This window comes from Pseudophryne corroboree, chromosome 5, assembly GCF_028390025.1.
Source record: "Pseudophryne corroboree isolate aPseCor3 chromosome 5, aPseCor3.hap2, whole genome shotgun sequence".
NCBI classification, from domain to species: domain Eukaryota; kingdom Metazoa; phylum Chordata; class Amphibia; order Anura; family Myobatrachidae; genus Pseudophryne; species Pseudophryne corroboree.
In genome coordinates this window covers 358,772,025-358,790,054 of record NC_086448.1, presented here as the reverse complement: position 1 = coordinate 358,790,054, position 18,030 = coordinate 358,772,025, and the positions used below count along the sequence as shown (strand labels likewise).

Genomic DNA, 18,030 nt, shown 5'->3' with positions numbered 1-18,030 from the left:
GGGCCTCAGCCGTTCCTTGCCACTCCGTGTCGTAAATGGCATATTGGCAAGTTTACGCTTCTCATCAGACGCTTTTAATTTTGATTTTTGGGTCATTTTACTGAACTTTTGTTTTTTGGATTTTACATGCTCTCTACTATGACATTGGGCATCGGCCTTGGCAGACGACGTTGATGGCATTTGATCGCCTCAGCCATGACTAGTGGCAGCAGCTTCAGCACGAGGTGGAAGTGGATCTTGATCTTTCCCTATTTTACCCTCCACATTTTTGTTCTCCATTTTTTAATGTGTGGAATTATATGCCAGTAATATATCAATAGCAATGGCCTACTGTACTGTACTGCTATATATTATATACTGGTGGTCAGCAAAATTATGCACTATCCTCCTACTATATATACTGCGCACAACTAAAATGCACCACAGGTATGGATGGATAGTATACTTGACGACACAGAGGTAGGTAGAGCAGTAGACTACTGTACCGTAAATAATATATATTATTTACTAGTGGTCAGCAAAATTATGCACTGTCCTCCTACTACTGCGCACAACAACTAAAATGCACCACAGGTATGGATGGATAGTATACTTGACGACACAGAGGTAGGTAGAGCAGTGGCCTACTGTACCGTACTGCTATATATTATATACTGGTGGTCAGCAGAATTATGCACTGTCCTCCTACTACTGCGCACAACAACTAAAATGCACCACAGGTATGGATGGATAGTATACTTGACGACACAGAGGTGGGTAGAGCAGTGGCCTACTGTACCGTACTACTATATATTATATACTGGTGGTCAGCAAAATTATGCATTGTACTCCTACTATATATACTGCGCACAACAACTAAAATGCACCACAGGTATGGATGGAGTATACTTGACGACACAGAGGTAGGTAGAGCAGTGGACTACTGTACCGTACTGATATAATACTGGTGGTCACTGGTCAGCAAAATTCTGCACTGTCCTCCTACTATATACTACAATGCAGCACAGGTATGGAGCGTTTTTCAGGCAGAGAACGTATAATACTGGTGGTCACTGGTCAGCAATACTCTGCACTGTCCTCCTACTATATAATACTGGTGGTCCCCAGTTCCCACAATAAAGCACACTGAGCACAGATATTTGCAGCACACTGAGCACAGATATGGAGCGTTTTTCAGGCAGAGAACGTAGATATTTTCAGCACACTGAGCACAGATATTTGCAGCACACTGAGCACAGATATTTGCAGCACACTGAACACAACTGAGTGAACGCTGCACGTCCTCTCCCTATCATCTCCAATGCACGAGTGAAAATGGCGGTGATGCGCGGCTCCTTATATAGATTACGAATCTCGCGAGAATACGACAACGGGATGATGACGTTCGGGCGCGCTCGGGTTAACCGAGCGAGGTGGGAAGATTCGAGTCTGCCTCGGAACCGTGTAAAATGGGTGAAGTTCGGGGGGGTTTGGATTCTGAGGAACCGAACCCGCTCATCTCTAATATATATATATATATATATATATATATATATATATATATGTACGTACGTACGTACGTACGTATACTAGTCCTGTGCAGTTTTATTGTCATAATAATTATCTGCATTGCCTGTGACTGTGTGTGCCTGTATCTGCTGTGTGGTTTCACTTTCAGTGTTTCCCAGATATACCTTTCACCATATTCTGTACCCTAAGGGACTAGGGCCCTCATTCCGAGTTGATCGCAGCGGATCATCGCATCGCAAACGGCCAGAAAATGAGTAAACGCGCATGCGCAAAAGCGGACGCATGCGCAAGTATAGCGATACGACACTTGTGCAGAAATACTACAAAGAAAACTGCTCGTTACACAGAAACAAAAACGTTGAGTGCCGAAGGCGTGACAGAGGTGTGGCTTCGCAATCTGACGACATGGGCGTGAAAGTGGGCGTCTAGTGTGGGAGTATGCAACTACCAGTAGGCGTGTTTTTAGCAGAAATGCGTTTTCGATGTTAAACTTAACATAGCAAATCTTCGCAATCTTGACGCAACATCCGAGTAGGTCTGCAGTTACTCTGCATTTGCGAAGTAGTGTTACAAGTGTGTGTGCAATAATTAGCAGTTAATTGGAGAGCCCATTCATCAGTTGCTCAATTACTTCCTAAACACTGCTCTGCTGAAGTACTGCAAACAGCAATTGTGTGGACACATTACATGTTTATTGTAAGCACCTATAAATCTGTCACGCTGTCAAATAAGGTGTTTTTTTTGGGCCAAGTTTTAAACTAAACATTGATGTAAAGTGCATGTTTTAATGTTTTAAATACTACCAAATGCAAACAAGTTCAGTTAACCAAACTTAAAAACTACATCAGCAACATCTAAACTACATAAAATGTTCCCTTTGTATATCACAAATATCAGGACCAACATAATGCAGCATACACTTAATTTTTCCCATAAAAAAATCATTTAACTTTTGTTTGAATATCTGACAATGTTTAATATTATGTCATGTTGCCCATAGTAACCCAAAAACCTAGTTGTGAATACTATTTTAATATGGCCATTAAAGTGTTGTGCAAGGCATACCTGTTGCATGTTGAAAGATGCAATGCTTGTATGATTATTCGGGCTGTTCCCTTGTTCCCAAAGTGTTTATATGCCTTGCTAAACTTTACTGGGCTAATATTAACATAATGCATTAACTTTAATAAAGTACAGAAACAAATTTTTTTTTATTACTGCAAAAAAATATTCAGTGGTCCAAACAACATGGCTACAGGTGAGTATCACAGGCAAAGATGGACCAAGCAGCAAGCAGATGCCACTGACACAAATCACATAGCAGAACTCAGTACTAGGGAAACTCCATCTTCTGACAAAATATTAATTTTAATGTAAATAAATAATATGGTGTAAACACCCAGCCAGACATATATTTTTGGGGAACTGAGTTAGATTCAGGAGCCAGCACACAAACACAACAATACACAGCACGCTAGGAAGAGGAAGATGGCTCTGGTGTACAGGAAAAAAAAGCTCACAGGCTACAATATATGAAAACTGAAATGTATATTTTCACTAAGAGGGAGTTAGCCATTCTGGCCACACAAGGCAACACAAAAAATACATAGAGGCAACATGAAAAACATGGGTGCTGCCCATCTGGAGAGACATCACTTTCTCTTTTTTTTTCACCGCCTGATGATGTTCTTCTTGGCTTGGTCTGCGGCGCAACCTTCGTGGGCCCTGCCCAGTGGGATGTTCTTCCTGGGCAGGGGGAGGGGAGGGAGCCGATGTGGCTGGCTCTCTACCACTATGGGCAAGGGAGACAGCGATGGCCTGGAGCCCTTGCAGGATAGAATTTGCAAGGTCTTTGAAGGAGGAGGCAAGTTGATCTTGTCCCTGCCTGATCTCTGCCAAACCTTGGCAGAGTTGAGCTACACCTTGCTCCACACTGGTTCTGTGCTCAGTGAGCCAGACAGCTATCTGGCTTACCTCCCAGCGCATCCTGTCCTGAAAAGCATTTAGGCTCTCACCATACCTAGCTATTTCAGTCAGGATTTCCGGGATAGCAGAGGGTTAGGTGGGGGGGCCAGTTGGAATAAGCCCATATATGGAAAACGCCATTGCCATGATGCGCGCAGCAGCATTCACGCGCCGCGAGCTGCGCATCTTAGTGGCAGTTATGGACCGCCGCGTAGGCCGCGCAGGCCGCGCAGGCCGCGCAGGGCCCTTTGTCCCAAACAGGGTAAAGCGCGAGGCCTACGCGGAGGTCCGCCGCTTATTAAGGACCCGCGTCCGCAGCCGGAGGACCGTGATCCAGCTTGAAAGACGCTGGAGCGACCTGCGCAGGCGTACGCCAGACTTTTTGGCGGAGCTGCGACAACAAATCCGGACCCTACGTGGGCGCAGTAAGTAACATTTCATTACATGACGGATTTTACGCGTAACCTTTGCATACTTTCACTAAGTGAGAGTGTGAAAATTAGCACATTTACAATAAACATGAGTGTGTGTGGGTAGGGCAAGCACTACTGCATACCTCCCAACATGACCCTCTCCAGGAGGGACAGAATACTCTGCTTCTGGACTTTTCACTTAATTTATGGAATAAAGGTGTTTCAGCACAGGTGATGGCAATCATAAATTAAGAGGAAAGTGCAGGAGCAGAGAATTCTGTCCCTCCTGGAGAGGGGCATGTTGGGAGGTATGGTACTGACTGTATGTTGTTGTGCATAATTGCTACACAGGCTGACAACTGAACCCAATAACCTGCTCAGTGGGTTTTTAATTAAAATGTGGATGGTTTTGAGAACTGGTGATGTTGGCTATATCAAACATTCAGATTCTATATATTATCTGATAGAAGCTGCTTAAGAAAGCTTATGTATAATATGATTGGTTGCTATGGGCAACATCACCAGTATAAACATTTTACTAACTTAGTAATGTTACCCCTGTCTCTTTAACATGGTTCAGAACAGAGTAATAGGAATATGGTGATGTTATAAATGTATATGTTAAAACCTAAATATTACATATGTCATTCTAGAGCGAGCACAACGGCAAGGTGCTGCTGCTGGTGCTGGGAGGCCACAACAGGCCCCTTCTCAAGCCCCATCCCCTTCTGTCTCCCCCTCCCCCTCTCAAGCCCACTCCACCTCTCCAGCCCAATCCCCCTCTCAAGCCCAATCCCTCTCTCCAGCCCAATCCCCCTCTCCAGCCCCAATCCCCCTCTCCAGCCCAATCCCCCTCTCCAGCCCAATCCCCCTCTCCAGCACAATCACCCTCTCAAGCCCAATCCCCATCTCCAGCCACCTCACCCTCTTTTGCCAATACTCCTCTCCAGCCCAAACTCCCTCTCCAGCCACCTCACACTCTTTTTCCCACTCCACCTCTCCAGCCCAATCCCACTCTTTTCCACCCCCCCTCTCCAGCCCAATCCCACTCTCTTTCCCAATCCCCCTCTCCAGCCCACTCCCCCTCTCCAGCCCACACCCTCTCTACAGCCCAATCCCACTCTCTTTCCCAATTCCCCTCTCTGCCCCTCTTCCCCTCTGTGTCCCTAAAAACCACTCCACCACCCTCACCCTATCATTCCCAAACCCCCTCTGTAAGGACCTCCCTCTTCCATCCTCTCACAGATTTAGACCCTCCTTCCCCCATCCTGCCTCCTTCCACCATCCAGCACACATCCCCCATCCAGCCAACCTCGCCCATCCAGCCTCCATCCCCCAGCCAGACACCTTCGCCGCCAACAGAATGGGCAGCAGAGGCACCAGAGCAAGTTGAGGGAGGTGGCCAAGTGGCAGACGAGAGTAAGTTCACACACATTCATTATTTTTAAAAGTTAACAAAAAAAAACAAAAAAACAGTCAAGTAAATGCAGTGTTGTACTGTGGACAATCTTTTGTCAAGGTTAAATGCTTGTCTTCTTCATCATGGTATGGATGATGCCTTCACATTTGTGTGCGGAACATTATATGTACAGTGTCTACATCTGGTTGATAATCACTATGTCGACTGGTTTTGCTGCACAACAGGGTTTGTATGTGATACATTATATGCAAAACATTTAGACCTAAGTGGTCATTTTTGTGTGGTTTTACTTTTACAATTGTGCTTGGGTATTGCAATATTTTCACCAAAAAGTCGCAGGAGTCACTTTAATAGCCAGCCTAACGACACAATGATTTGTGTTGTGAAAGTTACACTCACAAAATGATTATTTGCTTTTTCAAAACCTGTTTGACCTTATTTAGTAAGGCAGGCTTTCAGGGAGTGTGGGCATGCTAGGATATGTTGTCCTTCTGAAGATGTTGATATGCAGTGTGATGATGCAGGGCCAAACAGCACAAAAGACAAGTCTGCTTCACTCCAGATGTGAATGAAGGCCAGTATGGGGTTACATGTACTAATTTGGGGGTGTGATTCAAGGTTGGATGTTGCCCATAGCAACCAAACACTAACAACTTTTCAGTTATTTACCACCTTCTAGAAGATAAGTTGAATGTGATTGGTTGTTATGGGCAACATCCCATCTTAAATATAACTCCCATCTTAGGAAATGTACATCATGGTGTGGTAGACTTTTACACATTGTAATTTAGCAATGACAAACATTGCTGAGTATGCTTGTGTGTTGGTATGCTACTGTTTTGACATTTATACATCCATGATGTATATCATTTTATATGAAAGTGTGCTTTGTGGAATTATGATGTAATAGGTAATGTGAGTTATGTTTTAAAATTCATTTTTACTCTGCATTTCAGATGGTGCCGTTGGAGATCCCACAAGCCTGGCAGGCATCGTTGGCCAGATGAAGGGGCATTTGGAGGCCATGTTGGCCGAACTTAACAATTTGACAAATTTACTTTAAACAAACAAAAAAAAAAAATACAGTTTATAAAAAAACTTAAAAACCAAAAAAAAAATGTTTAGAAAATAAAAAAATATTTTGAACCGTTATGCGCTTGTGATGTTTTTACTGCTAAAAAATTAAAGCATATTGCAAAGCATAAATTGGTTACCTAACAAAAAAAAACACAAACAAATTACGAGTAGTAGTCTTATTTATTACATACAAATTAGGTTAGTTAGTAGCTTATTTTTAAAATAAACATGTAAACACATACATTCACACACTAAACATCCACTCAAAATTATGCTATTTACATTTATGTCAGGCACAGTTTATACATCTCTTGCACTTCTTTAAAAACAAACATGGTAATGTCCAATTATGCCTACAAAGTGTTCTTGAGGTATTCTTTGCAGACTTAATTGGTCATGCACACAATCAATCATTATACTAACTGGAATTTTAATTGAGGGACGCTTGCTGAGTTTGATTTGCAAGGTGTCATCTAAATTATGTGAAAAAAACCATTGCTGTGCGTTGGTTTGCAAAAACCTTAGCATATTTATGAAAAATGCGTAAATCTACAATGAGATCGGTTTTTTACGATGAGGTGTGTGCGTATGCGATGGATTTGCATTAATGCGTTGTGATTTGGCATACGCCTACTTTGTGTAGTACTGCTTACGAAATAGCAAATGCACGTTGGGGGCGGATGTTCGCAATTTGACAGCATAATCGCAACTTTGCGAATATGTTGTGCCAATGAAAAACATAGCGAACAACTCGGAATGACCCCCTAGGTGCGTTTTGGTTATATATATATATATATATATATATATATATAGTGCGTCACAGTATTTTCCCATTACGTGTATTCTACTGTGTACTCGGTCACATAATATAGGATTTATTTAGAGGTGTTGTGTACTGTGTCTACAGTCACATACTAACATATTTATTTGCAGGTATTGTACTATGTCTGGCTTTATCGTACTAAATCGCTCTGTTGCATTTGTGTAATGTCTAACAAGAAGGGTAAGTCTGTGAACGCTCCTGCATCATGCAGAGCTTGCACCAAAGATTTACCAGAGGGGGAAGCTTTGTATGATGGTCTATGTACTCAGTGTCATACATCTTCCAGTCAGTCCGCAGCTCCTGTAACCAATCAGGAGTCACCCTGGGCTGCGTTCACAAACCTACTAGGTACTCTGGTGGAACATCTTACACCCCCTATGGGACCACCTGTGCCATTACAGCCACAAATTGTCACTATGGTTAATCCGCCTTGGGTGGAAAATTTGTCTAACCAGTCAGACAAAAATCTACTCCAGGTCACTCCCGTGTCTCTGGGTCATCTAAGCGGGCTGCTTCCTCCTCACAATCCCCAAACTTCTCAGATGTTTAATCTGAGGAGGAGGGGGAGCATGCTGTCCTGTCAGACACTGAATTAGGTGTTTCTGACAAGGATTCTCCATTGCAAATTTATGTCCCTGCCCTAGTGGTCGCTATTAAGCAAATCCTACAAATCACTGTTAATGAGGATTCCACTACTGTGGCTAAAAAAACTGATATATGTAAATGGTAGAAGGTGGTTAAAAATCTATTATCCCAATCTGATCATTTGGTGGACATCAGGCAAGAGCCCTGGTCTAATTCAGGGAAGAAATTCCCTGTGTCTAAACGGGCCTTGGCTCGCTATCCTCTCCCAGTAGAGTTATGTAACAAGTGGGAAAATTCACCGCCAGTGGATTCTCATGTCACCCGCCTAGTGGTATCGTCCACTCTGCCTGTCACCACTGTCACTTCACTGAAGGAACCGACAGATAAGCGTGTGGAGGGATGCCTGGAATTTATTTACTCCCTTACTGGTGCTGTACATAGGCCCACTATTGCGGCCTCTTGGTCTGCAAAAGGCATTGAAGCTTGGGTTCAGGCATTAGAGGAAGAGCTGCCCGTGGATATACAGTATCTTACAATGCCAGACAATACCTGTCTCACATTACTACTGCCGCCTATTACATTCTGGAGGCGTCCTCTGAGGCGGGTGTATTGGCAGCCAAGACGTCGACTACGTCTGTCCTGGTTCGCTGTATTCTGTGTTTGTGGTCATGGAAGGTGGACCCAGACTCCAAAAAGACCTTGGAGGTACTCCCCTTTAAGGGGGACATTTTGTTTGGGGAAGACCTAAATAAACTTGTGTCTGAATTGGGTGCTGCTAAGACTGCCTTTCTCCCAAATACTAATCCTTCTGCACAGAAGGCTAAAGGTACTAATTTTTGTTCCTTTCGGCCTCAAAGCAAAAGGTCAGGCATACCTGAGACAATCTCGTACTGCCAAAACCACTAAGCCCAAGGCAAAGCAGTCCTGGGCAGCCCATCAGCCTGCTTCTAAACAAGACAAGCCTGCTGCATGATGGGGTGGGCATCCCCCTGGGGGATCCCAGGGTAGGAGGCCGACTTTTGCAGTTCACCCAGGTCTGGTTAAAAAATATCTGACTGAGGAAGCCGCCGAGCGTTGTAGGCGGAGAAACGCATCTTATTTGTTCCTATTTACCTACGAGGACTACACCACAGATCTGCCTCATTGCGCTGGGTAACATCCAAAGACCTCCGGATAAGGCTCTCATACAGGCATATGGGCACCAGAGCGGGAGCGAAAAGGATCTGAACCCAGGAGGTTATGTGGTAATTATTCTCACACAACATGGCCATGTTATGATACCAGCTGAGGTGCAGAAAAAATCTCTATTACCGTTTGGAGTAAAAAGATCACATGTTCATTTGCTAATTTAAAAGCTATCAAGTGGCTGATGCTATACATCTAATCAGCTTAAAACCACCAGCTGAGCTGTAAAAACCCTTTTGCTTTTAATGAAGGTTACATCCCGGTTTATACACGCTAAATCACAAGTATTCAATTTATTGCTGCTATATATTAAATCATCTATACCTTCTAAATGAAAAGGAACAGCTACTGAAATCACTATATGGTTCAATCCATTTGAAAGTTAACATCATTGAATCCATAAGTGCGTGGACTTGTGTTTATTATTCTACATTCTACATGAGAAACTGTGTCAAAATTGTTTCTAAACACAGCTGCAAAACCTGAAAAGCTTTAAGCTTAATCTGAATAAGGAAATATATATCAATAGGAGCATGGTTACCTTGTAACATCGAAAGGAAACAGTGGGATCCATCTGTATCTAATTGTTTATTTTATTGCACTGAGCAGAGTATCTAATTGTGAATGTGTTATTGTTTTTAAGCTGGCCAGATTTTTTAGAATATCGTATACAGTGAAATTCTGTAATGTGTATTCTGATATATAGGTAATATAAGGAGCAATATATTATTAACTAAAAAAGCAAAATACAAATAAAAATAAAAGTTTTTAATAAGGAATCTATTAGCGCTTTCTGTTATTTTTTCTTTTTTTCTAAGAGTAATGTGGGAAAGGGGGGAGAGAAGCCCCCATACTTACAGTGAGCTGCTTTTAGATTATCCATTAAAAAAACGAATTGGAAAGAGTTAAAAAACACTATAAGACATATATATGCATTAATTGTAAATTACCAATCAGCGCCAGGGGGTCACTTTGTTGTGCCCTTCTTTCTTTGCTGGTTAAAAACCACTTCAGACGCATGGGTGCCGGAAGTTGTCTCTCACGGGTACGCAGTCTCCTTCAAGAGACATCCCCCTCGCCAGTTTTGCACCACGGTTACCCCTTCGGATCTGTTAAAGACGCAAGCTCTGCAAAAGGTTGTGAGTTCTCTCCTGAATATAGGAGTGGTAGTGCCTGTATCTCTGTCCCAGAGAGGCAGAGGTTACTACTTGACCCTGTTTCTAGTTCCAAAACCCAATGGGTCTTTCCGGCCTATACTCAATCTCAAATCACTGAAAAAGTTTGTGAGGGTGTTCAAGTTCTGTTTGGAAACACTGCGCTCGATTGTACTGGCTATGGAACCCGGAGACTATATGGTATCCCTGAATATACAGGATGCATACCAGCATATACCTCTTGCCATTTCGCATCAGCAGTATCTGCGGTTTGCTATTTGAAACCTCCACTATCAGTTCCAGGCTCGGTTCTCACATGATCATTTGGACTGGCTATGGCTCCTCGGATCTTCACCAAAGTCATAGCCGTAATGACGGCCCATCTCTGTCGCCAGGGAGTCAGGATCCTGCCGTATCTGGACGACTTGCTGATTCTGGCAAACTCCCACGATGTCCTCCTCAGTCATCTGCAACTGACGGTAAGCTTCCTACAAGCCCATGGGTGGCTCATCAATTGGAAGAAATCCATGCTGGTCCCAGATCAGAGTATGGTGCACCTGGGGGCACTCCTGGACACACACAGTCAGTGACTGTTTCTGTCTCCAGAAAAAGTCCAGAGACTTCAAGACAAGATAAGATGCTGCATTTGTCGCCACAGAGTGTCGATACACTCGGCAATGCAAGTACTTGGCCCGATGGTGTTGGCATTCAATATGGTAGAGTACGCTCAATTTCATTCCCGCTCTCTGCAGAGGTTAATCCTTTCCAAGTGGGATGGCCTACCTCATCGGATCGGTTCTCACATGATCACTTTGACTCCGGAGGTCCGTCTGTCGCTGATTTGGTGGCTACGGGTCCAGCAATTGATCAGGGGCAGTCCCTTCTGGATCCCCGACTCGGTACTGCTGACAACGGACGCCAGTCTGAGGGGATGGTGTGCGGTGTTGGAGCAACATTCTTTTCAGAATCGCTGGACCAAGGAGGAATCGCTCCTCCCAATAAACATTCTGGAGTTGTGGGCGGTGTTCAATGCATTGACTCTTGCCCTGCCTCTGGTACAGAACAGGCCGGTTCAAGTACGGTCAGACAACGCCACCACGTTGGCATACATAAACCATCAAGGTGGCACTTAAAGCCGCATGGCTATAATGGAAGTGTCAAAGATCCTTCGTTGGGCGGCAAGCCATCTGCCAGCAATATTGGCAGAGTTCATTCTGGACGTCCTAACCTGGGAAGCGGACTTCCTCAGTCGCCAGGACATGCACGTAGGAGAGTGGAGTCTTCATCCAGAAGTCTTTCACCTCCTAGTGGACAAGTGGGGCCTACCAGATGTAGACCTGATGGCATCTCGACACAATCACAAGGTTCCAGTCTTTGGATCAAGGACCAGGGATCCTCAAGCAGCATTCGTAGATGCACTAGCAATTCCATGGAAATTTTGGCTGCCCTTTGTGTTCCCTTCAGTTTCACTCCTGCCCAGGGTCCTATGGAAATTCAAACAAGAAGGAGAATTTCTACTTCTAGTCGCTCCAGCGTGGCCCAGACGGCATTGGTTCTCAGACCTGCAGGGTCTATCAACAGAGCGTCCCCTTCTACTTCATTAGCGCCCAGACCTCCTCGTACAGGGCCCTTGTCTTTATCCGGACCTGGCCAGATTAGCTTTGATGGCGTGGCTCTTGATGCATCACTCCTGAGGGCCAAAGGATTCTCTGAGGCGGTCATCCAAACTATGTTGAAAGTCCGCAAACCAGCATCTGCCAGGAGTTATAACAGGATCAGGAATTCTTACTTTACCTGGTGTGCTGATAAGAATTATGATACATACAGATTCGGAACTTCCAGAATTCTGGCTTTTCTACAATGTCAGAAACTTCCTTCATCTGGCCTCCCTCAAGGTTCACTTATCTGCCTTGTCAGTATGGTTTCTGAGACAAATTGCGTCTATACCTGACGTTCATACATTCACTCGGGGTGACTTACATATTCTGACTCCCTATGTCCCTCCAGTGGCTCCATGGGATCTGTCTGTTGTCCTGAATGCCCTGCAAGAGTCTCCATTTGAACCTCTTGAGTCGGTGGACCTTAAATGGCTCACGGCCAAGGTCTTGTTTTTACTTGCTATTGCCTCTGCTAGAAGGGTGTCAGACTTAGGTGCATTGTCCTGTCGTCCACCCTTTCTGATATTTCATTGTGACCAGGTAGTTCTTAGAACTCGCCCAGGTTATTTGCCTAAGGTGGTATCATCTTTTAACCTTGACCAAGAGATTGTGGTTCCGTCCTTTATCTCTTCTGATTTGTCCTCCAAAGAGCGGTCTTTGGATGTGGTAAGGGCTCTCCGTAAATATGTGGAGAGGACTGCCTCTATCAGGTTGTCAGATTCCCTTTTTGTCTTGTTTGGTTTTCACAAACGTGGCTGGCCTGCAAATAAGCAAACCTTGGCCAGATGGATTAGAATAGTGATTGCACAAGCTTATGTGTAGACTGGTCTCCCATATCCTGCTGCTATTAAAGCACATTCTACTCGGTCTACCTTCTTGGAAAGCTCGCCGTGGCGCATCCGCAGAACAATTGTGCAAGGTGGCTACATGGTCCTCAGTGAACATGTTTATTAGTTTCTATGCCTTTGATACTTCCACCTCCCAGTATACTTCCTTTGGATGCCGGGTTGTCATTCCCACTAAGGCATGTCCCCTCCCTTGGAGGAACTGCTTTAGGACATCCCCAATGTTTCCCTGTGGAAACCAATGTAACCTGCTGCAGGAAAGGAGAGTTATGGTAGACTTACCATTGTTAACTCTCTTTCTGCAAGGTACATAGGCTTCCACAGGGGCGCCCACCTTGACGCACCTAGCTTCTATGTGTTTGTATGGCATTGGCCGCTGGTCTCTTCTCCTGTCGTGAGAATGTGGTTCTATGTGACTAACATTTACCTACTTTTTACCTGCTCCTGCATTGGACTGGTTAACAAACTTAGCTCACAGTCCCTGGAAGGTGGGGTTATAGAAGAGGACCAATGCATCCTGGGACAGCCTAAATCTTTAGCCTGTTGGTGCCAATGGATCAAGATCCACTCTACACCCTGATGTTTCCCTGTGGAACCCAATGTACCTTGCAGAAAGAAAGTTAACAATGGTAAGTCTACCATAACTCTTCTTTTTCCTATGATCCCCTAGTGACAAAACACACTACTCCTTTTCCATGTGTGTGCCGATAGTGCTGTACCCGACTAAACATGTCACATAATGTGGAATGACACATGATACTATGGAATGACAGCTGTTTTATATACCATCCAAATACAGAAATGTAATTAAAACAGTTCATGTGTATGGTAGGGATTCCAATGCTTGGGATGCCAGCGGTCGGAAGACCAACAGTGGCATCCCAATTGTCAAGATCCTGACACCTTTTAGGATTGTATGCTAACACATCCCCCTAACACTAATCCTCCCTACTTGCAGCCTAACCTTAACCCTACCATACCTTCTTAATACCTAACCCTAACCACTCCTCAGCCTAACTCTAACCCCCTACCATAGCCTAACCCTAACCCTCCCTCTAATGCCTAAACCATAGGTTCTCAAACGTGGTCCTCAAGGCACCCCAATGGTCCAGGTTTTAAATGTATCCATGCTTGGCCACAGATGGCTTAATTAGCACTTCAGTCAATTCGATTTAACCATCTGTGCTGAGCCATGGATATAAATAAAACCTGGCCCGTTTTGGTGCCTTGAGGACCGCGTTTGAGAACCTCTGGCCTAAACCTATACTTCTTAACATCTAGTCCCCCGTGAAGTGCTCCCAAAAAGGGAATGTGGCTCATGGAGAGCATACATGTAAGCCATAACCACACTATGCATAGTATATACAGGTAGCAACAGGACTGCCATCAGAAATTGTGGGACCCGGGACTGACAAAATAGGCAGAGCAACTTGGGCAGTGAATAATGTAGGTGGAGCTACAATGGAGGTGGGGCATCAATTGATGCGTAGACTAGGGATGGCCATTGGTAAGCTGTCCATCGATGGTTACCATCAATGACACCATCGTCAATAACCATCGATGGCACATAAACCATCTATGGTGAACCATCAATGGTTTGCACCACTCGATGGCCACCACTGAAAGATGCTGGCTTGAACATGGGTCAAAAAATAATGGGGCGGGGCTTCGCGGATGTAGGGAACAGGAGTATGCTCCGTGTCCCGGCACCTTGCAAAAAAAAATAAGAAAATATCTGTTTATGCTGTGCCATCGATGGAGGGAAACCATCTGGTTCTCTCCTATCAATGGCAATAGCTTTCAACATCGGCCATAAACCATTCGGCCATAAACCATCAATGATTAGGAACCGATGGTCAATGGCCATCTCTAGCGTAGACCAATTGTCTTTTGGGCTGTGGGAGTGGCTGTTATTAAAACATGTCACTCTATCATATAAATCATATGATACCCTAGTCCTGCCTCAGCCACCACAGTATGATAAATAGCCTCATGGCAGCTACACCATTCACACATGCATATACTGCAACCAGCTCCCTCTCACACACATACATCCAGACCTGCTCCAGCCACCTCCTTCTCACACATACACCTCAGCCCTGTACCCCAGCTAACTCTCTCACACATATACTGTAGATACCATAGCCCTTCCTCACCTCTATATACAGTTTCATAAACCAAGGAGCAGTGAGGGATCTATTAACTGAAAAAAGGGGAACAGACCAGCAGCAAAGACAAACACAACTACTGTCTGTAACGCTTTGCAGCCTGAGCCCTGCACACACACTATTTGCACACAGACTATTGTTCCTGGCCAGCCCCGGGCCCCATTCTGCCCTACTCAGCAATTTTAAACATACCCCTCTACTTATATCTCACTCTGCTCCTCAGGAGCTGCAGCTCCTCTCTGCTTCACTGACATCATGCACCTCATACTATCAGGGCCGGCAATAGAAATCTTGGGGCCTGGTACAGTAATATCTCTGCGGGCCCCCTCAAAGAATAACATGATGGCGCATTATTTCCCAATGATCGTTCACCTCGGGCCTGATCTGTTTCCAACTGTAATTTTTACCTAATCACAAAGTCACAGCAAAAATATGCAGGTAACATTATATGCCATGCAGGAGTGGTAATAGTTCTTCCATATGTCAAAGTGTAGATTTGCGGATGTCTTGGGTGGATATGTAAGTACAGTAGCTTCAATACTGTATAAATGGGGATAATTCGCACTAATGTTCAGATGAGTGATATGATTTATGTGTGAGAAGTCCGGTGTCTAACCTCGTGCTCTAGAGGAGCAACCTAGCTACTGCACAATGGGTGGTAATTCCAAGTTGATCGCAGCAGGAAATTTGTTAGCAGTTGGGCAAAACCATGTGCACTGCAGGGGGGGGGGGGGGGGGGGGGCAGATATAACATGTGCAGAAAGAGTTAGATTTGGGTGGGTTATTTTGTTACTGTGCAGGGTAAATACTGGCTGCTTTATTTTTACACTGCAAATTAGATTGCAGATTGAACACACCACACCCAAATCTAACTCTCTCTGCACATGTTATATCTGCCCCCCTGCAGTGCACATGGTTTTGCCCAATTGCTAACAAACTTGCTGCTGCGATCAACTCAGAATTACCCCCAATGTGTAAGTGGGTATGGGATTCATGGTTGACAGTGTCTAGGTCAACACCTATTGGTCGACAGTGGCTAGATCGACAGTAGAAATAGGTCAACACAGTCATTAGGTCGACATGAAAAAGGTCGACACAAATTAGTGCACAGTGTCCCCTCGCATGGCTTGCTTCGCTTGCCATGCTTCGGGCAAGGTGACTCGTTCCGCTACCGCTGCGCTCGGCACAGGTTACCATTCCCAGTCGCAGTCCATGTGGATCGTAAAGTATGAAAAAGGAAAAAAAAGGAGAAAAAAAATGGAAAAATTCATGTTGACCTTTTTGCATGTCAACCTTGTTCATATCAACCTAATGGTCGCATCCACCTATTTCTGGTGTCAACCTATTCACTGTTGACCAATGTGTGTCGACCTAATGTGTGTCAACCTAAGTGGTGTCAACCCTGATAAAGCCTAATATTTATCTTATTTAAAACACTAAAAGGTTAAAGAACACAGTACGCAATTGGCGCACGAGGTACTGTATCGGGAGCGAGCCGCTCGAGCGACACAAACACTCGCGAGAATACGCTGTTGGTATCGGGCTATCAGCGTAGCGGACGCTCGAGACCACGAGGAGATCACGAGCGGCGCAGACGCTCACAAGATAACAATCAGTAGACCTTGAATGTAACACACAGAAAGGATATTCTTATACTGTAGACCTTGTACTGAAACACTGTAGCGATATAACGCTGCTTAACCTTGTTTACACTAAAGCTGTTTGAGCGATAGAGACGCTCCTATTACCCTCTGCAATATAATGAAGACTCGAATACCGGTCTAAGGGTCTAACGCCTTTTAAGGAAATGAATGAACGTTCAAAAAGTATAATACAGTACAAGTTATACACTACCAAAATAACATAGAATATCTAACCAAGTAATTACACATAACATACAATAAAGATACAATTACATTTAAAGGGGGAAGGAGAGAGAGAATGGCTTATAACATTAAATAAGAGACAATATGATTGCAGAGAAACTTACGCACAAAGGGAAACAATCGCATGCGCCTTCTGGATATCCAGCTCCCGATTATCAGCGATGAGAACCGTTGAAGAGAATAGAGAGCTGGCCCAGATCGGCATGTCCTTTTATACCCTACACACAATACAGTACAATGGTCCCTATATTCTTATTGTTCATTGGACACAGGAATTCGTCTTCGCATTATAACAAAAGGTCATAGGTTGATTCATACAGGTGGGCTGTGACTATTCCTAACTGCTCAGGTGGGTGGGAAACTAGGTTTCCCGCCGCATGGGTAATAAAGTGCAAATACAGTAAATGTTCATAAACTTCTTATGTCCATAACTATTCGCACGAGCGATTAATCCGCTTCAAACCAACACCGGAATATTGCTAATTAAATACTCTTCCGATGGATACTAAACACCACTGTATAACCCCTGTCTAACCCTTCGTATCAAACAAAGAGGGATCTCTTTGTCTATGAACATGCTACATTAACTAAACTTTCAGATTCTATCAAAGGGACCATAATCTACAAAATACATTATATGGTTAAAACATGTAACGATTGAGTCGCACGCTAGACGCATACAAACTCTACCGTAAATGCGCATACCGTGCACCCGCGGGTGCACGCAACAGCGAGTATGCGCACGCACGGGAGAGCTCATGCACGCGCAGCGGGGACACGCATGAGGTGCAGATATGGCAATGTGTAGCGTGATATTTTTCTGACTTTGACAACCCAGAGTCCGGATACCGTGTAAGTATACATATAACAACATTTAGGTAACAGAAGCGGCTATTGGTGACGGAATAGGGGTGAGAATGTTATTTTCATATACTACAGGATCCAATGCCCTGCACAGCAGTGTGGAGGGAGAGTGCAGGAATTGTATGCTGCAGGAGAAATGTGTGCTGCTGTGTGATAAAATGTAGACCTGCTATGAAGTGTTGGGTTGGGTATACGTGACCAGTTGTCAGAAGACCCCGGGTCACCATACAGACGCCGGTATCCCAGCTACGGAATGTCGGTGGGGGGGGCGATTGCAACAAGCCCCTTGCGGTCTTGATGTGATCGCCAAACTGTGGGCTCAGGGGCTCGCTGTACTCGCCACAAGTTATATTCCCATTCTATGGGTGTCAAGTGGGAATAGTCCCTGTTGGTCGGCATGCCCCGAAACGTCGGACTCTAAGATGTGTTGTTGAATAAATGTTTTTACCTTTAAAAGACGCCGAGTGCCGCTTGTTCC

The 18,030-nt window shown here is 44.5% G+C and overlaps 1 long non-coding RNA gene across 1 annotated transcript in view; it reads left to right on the top strand.

Moving 5' to 3' along the window:
- LOC134927746 (uncharacterized) overlaps positions 1-6,457 on the top strand; it is a 35,617-nt gene extending 29,160 nt beyond the window's left edge. The window contains exons 2-3 of the long non-coding RNA XR_010177719.1: positions 4,541-5,306; positions 6,264-6,457. This is a non-coding gene — a long non-coding RNA (uncharacterized LOC134927746). The remainder of the gene's footprint in view (positions 1-4,540; positions 5,307-6,263) is intronic.
- Positions 6,458-18,030: the final 11,573 nt, after the last annotated feature.